A 9,414-nucleotide genomic window follows, 5' to 3' on the forward strand; every position below is an offset into this window, starting at 1 on the left:
TTGTACTGTCATGCAGTCAACAGTAAAATGTATAAGTGCACATAAATGATCCTTGTATTGTGAAAATTGCAGCAGAAGACAAGCAATTATGTGGGGGAGTACATTAAGTAATATTGTTTTGCTTAGTTTCAGAGCCTCAGCTTTATCCTGAGTGTTGAACTCGATTTCCTTATTACTCAGAAGACATTGATCATCACTAGCCTAAGTAAATATTTGTTTTGATTGTCTCAGCAGGCAATCTCGGTGGTCATATTTTAACTCCTCATGCAGGCAAAAGAAAACCTCTGATAGATATTTTGGCTGGTCTCTGCCATTACAAAATATGCCCAAGCAGGTGTAGAATAATAACGACATATGAGAACAGACCTTGTAAACAGTAAATTGCATCACATAAGTAATGTACTGAGTTTATCTTGTATGATCATCCAAAGAGTACTGAGAAGTAAAATTGGTATACTCCCATTAGGTAAACTAAAGCACAGAGAATGTCAGACATGTCTGCATTCCCATGGCTAATAAGAGACTCAGCACCAACTTGAACTCAGACACCCGATATGCTTCATAGAGTGATGATCCAAATGTAAATTAGGTATCATTCATTCACTCAATCTCTTTCTCACTCTCTGTTCTCTCTCTCTTATTCTCTCCCTCTTTTCCTCTTGCTCTCAATAGATGAAAACAAAGCCACAAAGAACATAACATAAAAAGCTTCTTATCAATGCCTTTTTTTTAAATACCTACAGCACCTGGTACCCCTAGGTGGTCTCCCATGCAAGTACTAACCAGGCCCGACCCTGCTTAGCTTCTGAGATCAGACGAGATCGGGCACATACAGGGTGGCATGGCCATAGACTCGATGCCTTTTATTTTTAATTTTTAAGGCACCTCTGTACCGTCTTCAACAGAGCCTGCACCATTTTACATTCAATTTACAGTAGTCAAGATTTGCAAACAACCTAAATGTCCTTCAACTGATGAATGGATAAAGAAACTGTGGTGTATACATACAGTTAAATATTATTCAACTTTAAGAAGAAGGACATTCTGCCTTATGTAACAGCATGGATGAATCTTGAGGACTTTATGCAGTGAAATAAGCCAGTCACAGAAGGAGAAATACTGCCTGATTCTACTTATATGAGATATCGGAAATAGTCAAACTCATAGAATCAGAGTTGGATGGTGGTTACTAGGGTTTGGGGGTGAGGGAGGAATGGGAAGATGTGCCACAGATATAAAGTTTCATTTATGCAAGATGAATAAGTTCTAGAAATCTGCTGTGCAGCATTTTAATACTCTACACTTACAAATGTAAGATTCAAGGTATTTAGTGTTTTTGCAACACACTTTAAAAAACACCCTCTAAAACCTGCTCCATTGTAATTCTCAGCCTCCAAATCACTCACATACACCTATCTAGTCAACCCCAATTTTTCAAGCTCACCAGAATACCAGAATATTTCCCAAACTGGTCAGTTCATGATGCTGTCTCCTTATATATTTTTTCTTCCCTGGTTATTTCTGAACTCTATTCCCCGCCTTAAAAATATTTAACCTTTCATTGTACCCACCTCAAAAGGCCTCTGCGGTATGCTCCCATAGCACTTTGGTCATGAATGATATTTCTAATTGTTGTACTATTACATAATACTAGATCTTCCAGTAAACTGAGCTTCTACAAGGCAGCCACAAATCTTTTAATCTTTTTATCTATCATCTGATCTATTTATTAAGCACCTCCTGAAGTGGATTTCCCATCCATGAACTCCTTCACAGGCAAGTTTAAAATCCTTGAACTCAGGGTTACTGTAGAGTTTCAAAAAAATTGAGACATTTAAAAAGAAAATGGCATATACATTAATCACTCTATACACACATATAAACTTAGATAACTAGTGTTAGTATCCTCACTGTATAGATGGGGAAAATCAGGCTTTAGAAAAATAATCTAAGTTGCTCTATTCATGAATTCATACATAGTAAAAAATGAAGACTAAGCAGCCTGGTTCAAGACATTACACATATTCATATATATAAACTTTTCATCTTTATGCATGATTATTTTCCATCTACTCATTAAAACAGACATTGTACCATCCCCTTTCTTCTTCATTATTACTAACAGTTATGAAAATTTTACAAATTATGACCCATGTTAACTAGAGTTATTGCAATGATCATTTCACAATATATACATTTATTGGATCGTTATGTTGTACATCTAAAGCTAATATGTTATATGTAAATTATATCTCAATTAAAAAAAAAATACCCAGAGAGGTGACTTGCCCAGAGCCATATCTCTAGTAACTACTGATGGGACCACAATTTTAATTTTACCCTCTCTGAATCAAAAGCCTAGGCTTTCTGTACATGTTATATCCTCAGTGGTAAGCATATTATTGTCCAAAGCATAGATTTATGAATGTAATACAATACTTACTCTAGCAGAACTCACAATGTAGTGTGTCTGCATACAATCACATTTATATGTAAATACAATGAGTGTGTGTGTGATTATTTAGAATGGTAATTCTTTTCTTTCATATGAAAGGTTGATGCCTTTAATTTGCTCGCACTGAAAGGACAATGAAGCGTTACCTCTGTATTTATAAATGATTTCTTTTGCTTTCCCCTGTCCTGTTTCTACGTGGTTTCCTGATTCCTATCAGAATTAGTGTCCTTTGATGAAACAGGATTCTCTTGGTGTTTCTATTCTGTGAGTTATTATTCCTAGCGGCCATCCAAATGATACTACCAAGTGTCACATTTTGCCCAAATTGATACTAAAGCCATTTAGCATAAGCTAATTAAAATTTGGATGTCCTTCATGAACACGCCACATGACTGATGGCGGTGAGCTCCATCATCATTACCGAGTACATTACTTTTGTAGATGTGCTTTATAAAGCATTCCAGAGCTATTTATTATGTTTTCATGACCATGTAGGCTACTACATTTATTCTATTTAAGAAGAATAGTGATTTTAACAATATTAGCATAACAGGATTTTGAACTCCAGTCTGCATTTCTTCATTTTTTGCCTCCTCCCCCTCATCTTTTAGTTTTTCTATCTTCTTGTTTTCAAAGACAGAGTGTAGAAAACATGAGCCATTTCCTGAGAATAAATAATAACTTATGTCAAACCAAATTCACTATGTCTGCAAGACTAAATTAAACTTTGAGGTCAATTTCAAATTATTAAGTTCTTATTTTCAAGAAAGATTGCATTCATTATATTAATCTCTGTTAAAGATATCACAAATTAATCAAGCAAGATGTTGTTTGCTGATGATTGTATCTGGAAGTATTGACTAGAAAAAAGCCCACAGAGTTTAAAGTAGAATATTCTTTTTCAGACAATAATAATTTTCCATCTTCCCGCCACTCCACAAGGAAATGATAATACTGAGTTGAATACTGGGACGAACTTGGTTTTTCATTTTGTGTTATGATAGTCTCAGAATTAATAAGTTGATTCTTTTTTAGGACAATTGAGTAATTTGTTGCCTTAGATGAAAATGTAATTTTTTTTTTTTAAGATAGGCAATAGAGTCAAATTTGGCTTTATTTACATATAATAGAGACAATGATAATATCAACTTCTAGGAATATTTTGAAGATTCTACAGGAGAATGCACATAAAGGGCGTGGCACAATTCCTGGAACTTAGTAAATGTTAACTAAGTGAAAAGGAGGATGTTGAAGATGAGAAGAGGTTACATTTCCCATATCTCCTATCTTGTGCTAATGAGCTATGTTGTAGGACCAAGAACAGCTTACCCAGACCTCACTAATGGTCTATCTGCTTTGTGCACAGTTGCTAATGTCTGAGCAAATCTTTTCTAAGTTTCTGCAAAATCCTTGGGAATAAAGGCAGTTCCTTAACTCTTACTCTAAAAGCCTCCATTGCCTCTTCCTCAAATCACCATTACCTGGAGAATAGATAAAATGATTGAGAATCTGTCTATCAAATCTGTGAGGAGTAACTGAATTCGTTTGTTGCAGTCCCAGTGTTGGGTATGCAGGTACTCAACTGCACAGACCAGGCAAAGTTCCAGTGATGATCTGGCACTTAAAGCTCTCAGCAGTCACAATCTGATGTGGTTGGTTGGTTCTCTATCTATTTACTTATTTATCCTCCCTTCACTACACTGCAGCATAAAGGTTGCAGAGCACAGTTAACCAGTCTCCAAGATTCTTTTCCCAAATGGTTGCCCTCTGCTCTCCAGTGAAACCGTCTAGCTTGCCAATGGTCTATTTGTTTACATTCACACAATTCATAGCATTTCCTGGGGAGCCAAGCACCACTTCTTACTACAAGAAAACATATGTAGGTAGCTAGAACCTGTGCTGGGGAAATACACATAGAGAACAGTGAAAATGGACACGACATTACATGCAAAGATGCCCTTTTATATATGGTCCTACTAAATGTAGAGGAATAAGAAAGAACGAAATTAGTAAAGCAACCTGTAGTTTTCAGAATGATGCAAGCATTATGTGTTAGGCATATAATGCATACATATAGCCATGTCATCTGTTGATTTTACTTTAAACCTGTGCTTCAATAGTAGCCTCATTAAGAAAAAAGAAATTTAAACAAATGGTGTCTGTTCTTCCCAAACTGATAAGAGGCTGAAACCCTAGACCTGGAAAGTTAGAAGGCAGGACAATGATCTTCCAAGGGCAAGGAGTCTTCCAAGAACTTTGTCACTAGAGCTGCTGGCTCCATCACCATGAGATGTTCCACCGTCACTGCGTTGATGTTTCTGCTTTAGCTGTGACTAGATTTCAACTGTCCCTTTGACTTTATAACTCATTTCAGTTTCAAAGTCCAGGTTGGAGCATCCTAATAGCTAAGCTTAAGTTAAGGGTTGAACTCTGACTGACATGAGGTGAAAAGGAGGAAGATTTCTCTCCTCTTTCAGATTCTGGATAAAAAATGGCATGTACTATATCTCTGGACTATTCACAGAATGCGAATATCTCTAAGATGAGGGGAAAGGAATATTGGGTACTGGACAGCTTAAGTAAATAAAACTATCTGCCCCCACTGCCTGTTTCATCATTCTCATTTCTCTCACTCCTCAATGAATTCTTCATCCGGTAGTCAGAGTGAATTTCATAAAATGTATATAAGACTCTCAGCCCCTTTTCATGCTCTTTCAACTGTACCCATTATGGGTACAAAGTCTTCAGGTTGACTTGCAAAATCTTTTTCCCATATGGCCCTGATAAATAGCTCCTATCACGCAAGTCTCTAAAGGACTCCCTCCAAGGTTTAATTAAAATGTTTCACTCTTTCTCAAACGTGTTATCCTTTCATAATCTCTGTGCTTTGCTCATGCTGTCATTTCCCCAATTAACAGAATTTAAAACTTCTACTTATTCAAAACCTAGCTCAGAGATTTCTTCCTATATCAATGAATTTCTTGACTTTACAGGTTTAGAAACTGGCATTCTCACTTCTGGAGTCTGACAGAAATATAAACAGGTGTCTATAATAACCCTTAGACAAGAAAAAAAACACATCAACATGTAAAGGGTCACCACTAGATTTTGATAACTTAAAGACAGGCACTGCATCTTAATCATTTTTACCCCTATTACAAATATGGAATAGTTGGGAAAGTCCAGATAATGAGGGCAATAGGTGTTATGTGACATTGTTATACAAATAAATGACATGACAACTGTTTGAATCCAAGGGGGAAAAAAGTAGTAAATGGATTGATAAATATTAGAAGTAGAACAATAATTTAGGAAGCTGTTGAGTAGTCTACCTGATAATGAGTAGCAGTAATGGGGATGAAAAAAAAAAGGGCAGGGAGATAGTTTACAGAGAGATTGGGTTAAGAGGACCAAAAAGACTTGGTATTTAAATCTAGTATCTAGCATATTTATGTTAAAATTCTTTGAAATCAACCTTCGAAACTTTGGCTTGTGTGGGACCTTTTAACTGAAATTTCCCACCTCTCTCTGAAGTTAGTCATTTGGGGGAGTTATGTCAAGAAAAGGCAGAATCTGGTGGATATGCCAACATCTGTCTCTGACAGTTGACAACTAACCATCAGCCACACAAAGAATAGGTTTAGAGACCTTCGGATGATCCTTGTTGTTGGGTATCGGCATGGAAGTATCAATTTTTGAATCTTATTTCAAAATAATTCTAAGTTGGGGGTCTTTAAGCATGAAGATCTATCCTGGAGATAATTGTAGTGAATGAGAGTTATAGCTTGGAAGATAAGATCCTATCATCAGTGTGGTGATTGACAGTAAATTATAGTGGTGTTGATGACAGATCTATAATTACATTACAAATATTTATCGCCGAGAAATCCTCTCTGAATTACTTTTCCTATGATATGTCTTCTCTTTCCCTCCTTCCTTTGCTAAAATCTGTTGTGATTGACATCAAATTTCCAGCCTAAAAAAAACTAATTTGATTAAAATTTGGATAATAAATGATCACCTGATCTGAATTTCCTGTATTTATAAAGTTCGCCTCCAAGAAAAGTAGAAAGTGCAGGTAGAAATGGCATCTTGCTTAAATCCATAATTACTATAAAAGAATTGCTCAGAAAGTTCTCCAGCTGAAAAACACTTATGTGACCACACATCTGTTTGACACTTTCATAATTTAGCATGCATTTAAGTTCCTGATGCCATGTGCTGGGGAGTTACTGAGGACATAATGATATATTGAAGTTACTTTTCAAGCTCCATTGATTCTGTGAAATAGTTATCAAATTCAATCAAATAATTCGTTAAGTCTATCCTCCCTTTGATATCTAATGGTATCATTCTAACTAGGTCCTTAACTCTGTTCGCCTGGAATATTATAAAATCTCCTTGACTGACATTTATGCCTCCAATTGACAGATTTTGCTACTATAGTTAGATCCAGTCACGGGTGTTTTGGCATAAATATCTCTGTTTAAGAGGTAAGATGGCTTTTCATTGCCTACCAAATGAAATCCAAACTTCCCACTCTGGCTTCTATCGAAGATGTAACAAGAATCTACTGAATGCTCACTGTAGTTAATAATAGAAAGTATGACTACCATAAAAGGTAACCATTTTCAAACCCAGTATGCAAGAAAAATGCTTATTGTTGATACCACTTCATATTGCATTCCTACAACAATGTTATGGTCTAGACATAGAGATTATGCTATACCATTACAGATGAGAAAAATGATCATCACAGATCACAGTGCTCATGGTCACTGCTCAAATGCAGGTCAGTAGATTCCTAAATCCAGCTGCCATTTGCCTGAAATGTCAGTACTTAATGGAGATAAAATCAGGGAAAAAGCAAAAGTCTTCTGCTGTTGTTTGCATGTTTGTTTTTAGTGAACATTCAGGATTCAAACTTTTTTGTTTGAAAGAGATCTGAACAAATATGAAATCCAAATAAATGTGACTCTGCAGCATTTACGGTCTTCAGTGCACCCAAGAAAAGTGACAAGAAGGAAGTTACTAATAACAAGTAATCGAAGTTTGTTTGCAGCTGGGTATATCATGTTTTGGCAAAATATCTTCCCAACCATTTTGCTTGGTTATTGTCATTTCTTCCAAGAAATCGATGCTATTGGAGATGGATGACAGCAGTGACCTGGCAGGCATGATTGCACTGTGAGTAGCAAGCTCTTTCCGTAGATGTGTTTTTAAAAACTGCAATTTTCTCTCCAAGAACAAAGGTTACGCAGTTCTCTGAATTGCCAGGCAAGAGCCAGGGCACATTGACTGATGCCACCCCCCCTACTCACTTAGAAAATTTAGGAAGTTGTTGGAGACAGATGTTATTGGAGGCTTAGTGATACTTTGCTAGAACAATTGCCTTTAAATTAGAAACTGATTCCTTCGGCAATGTTGGTTAGAGCTATCTGCAGGTGGAGGAAGATGGGCTACAAAAGGAATTTGATTTCATTTGTCACTAAGTTTTAATTTCTTTAGAGCTGTCTTTAAGAAAGCTTTGTTGTTTTCATAATTTTTCTTTGCGTCTGAGGTAACATTTCTTATCAATCCAACAATTAAAAAATGATTATTTATTTCAGATATATCAATCCTAGCATTCTTTGTGCAGACTTACTATGAGTCTGTAAGGAGAAAGAAATCTGTGTTCTGTGCCTACGAACCTGAAAATGCAGTTTTTAAAGTTCGACAATAAAAATTCAACTTAAGGAAAATGACTTTTCCTTGAGTTGTTCTCTTAAGATATGACATTGGGAATACACGAATCAGACTCAGAAAGATCTACACAGCTGGATCTATATGACCTGCCAAAGTGACTTACTATTTCCGTTTGCCTCTTTTCTATTCCCTATGGTACTTTTCTACTTCCAGCTTTCGTTGTCTCTCACGCCTATTATAATAGCTTCCAAAATGGACTGTTGCTTTTGGTTTTGCCACACACCAACAATTACTCCACACCTCTATGGTAATGATGCTTCTCAAAACAAACTATTCATGCCAGTCCTCTGCTGAAAGACTTAGCAGAATTTCTGTGTTGGTTACAGGCTACATTTTTCATTTTTTTAAGAATGGCAATTAAAGTTTTTTGATATCTGTTTCTGAGCCATCTCTCTTAATTTGATTTTTAACGTTGTTTCTTGCTCTACAGCCTATATATATATATATTCTGGCCTTTTTCGGGACACAACATTATCTTTTGCATTTAATTTTTCTTCATGGTACCTACCTCTTTTTATTTTAAAGAAACCTATATCAAGTCAGTTTAAGAAAACAGGGATTCTCATCAGAAAGATACTAGAGTTTCTGACCAAACTGAACGTTCAATTGTAGAGCAATACAAAAGGCAAAAGTGCCACTTTATACAGAGATGAGAATCCTGCCAGATCGCTCCCTGGCAGGAGTCTCTGCCTCCCACCGTCTGCTGGCATTGTCCTCTCTCACCGAACACTGGCTTCTCCCCTGTGGTGTGCTGAGAAGCAGAGCTGCCAACACTTACAGAACGTCATGGTCTTAAACTTCTGTCACTAGAAGTGGTGACTCTCTTTTACAGTTCTACTTTTTAAAAACCCAGAAGGTGCTTGAATTGACCCACTTGGATCAGTGGTCTTTTAACTGCTGGATTAATTATCAGTGGGGAAGGGCGAGATCTTATACAAATCTGGGAGATCCAGCTGAACACTTTGAGTTGAAAAGAGAGAATAAAAGTTTACCAAAGTCAAGAGTGAGCAGCGAAGGTGAGAAGAGTTTCTATACCCAAAAGAGGTACATTCTTCTTACTCATCTAAACCCTCTCTAGTTGTCACCCCATACAGATGCCTTTTTCATATCTCAGCCCTTCAGGTGAGCTAAAATCTCTCCTATTCACAGGCAGTTCTCTATTTTGTCATTGCTTGGTAACTTCTGTTTTCTAACAATAGAATTAATTTTTGTAA

The 9,414-nt window shown here is 36.4% G+C and overlaps 1 pseudogene; it reads right to left on the bottom strand.

The window, feature by feature from the left end:
• Positions 1 to 734: 734 nt before the first annotated feature.
• On the bottom strand, positions 735 to 853 carry LOC111737661 (annotated as a pseudogene).
• Between the last annotated feature and the right edge of the window lie 8,561 nt (positions 854 to 9,414).

Source organism: Pteropus vampyrus, unplaced genomic scaffold (genome assembly GCF_000151845.1).
Source record: "Pteropus vampyrus isolate Shadow unplaced genomic scaffold, Pvam_2.0 Scaffold29, whole genome shotgun sequence".
Classification (NCBI taxonomy): Eukaryota; Metazoa; Chordata; class Mammalia; order Chiroptera; family Pteropodidae; genus Pteropus; species Pteropus vampyrus.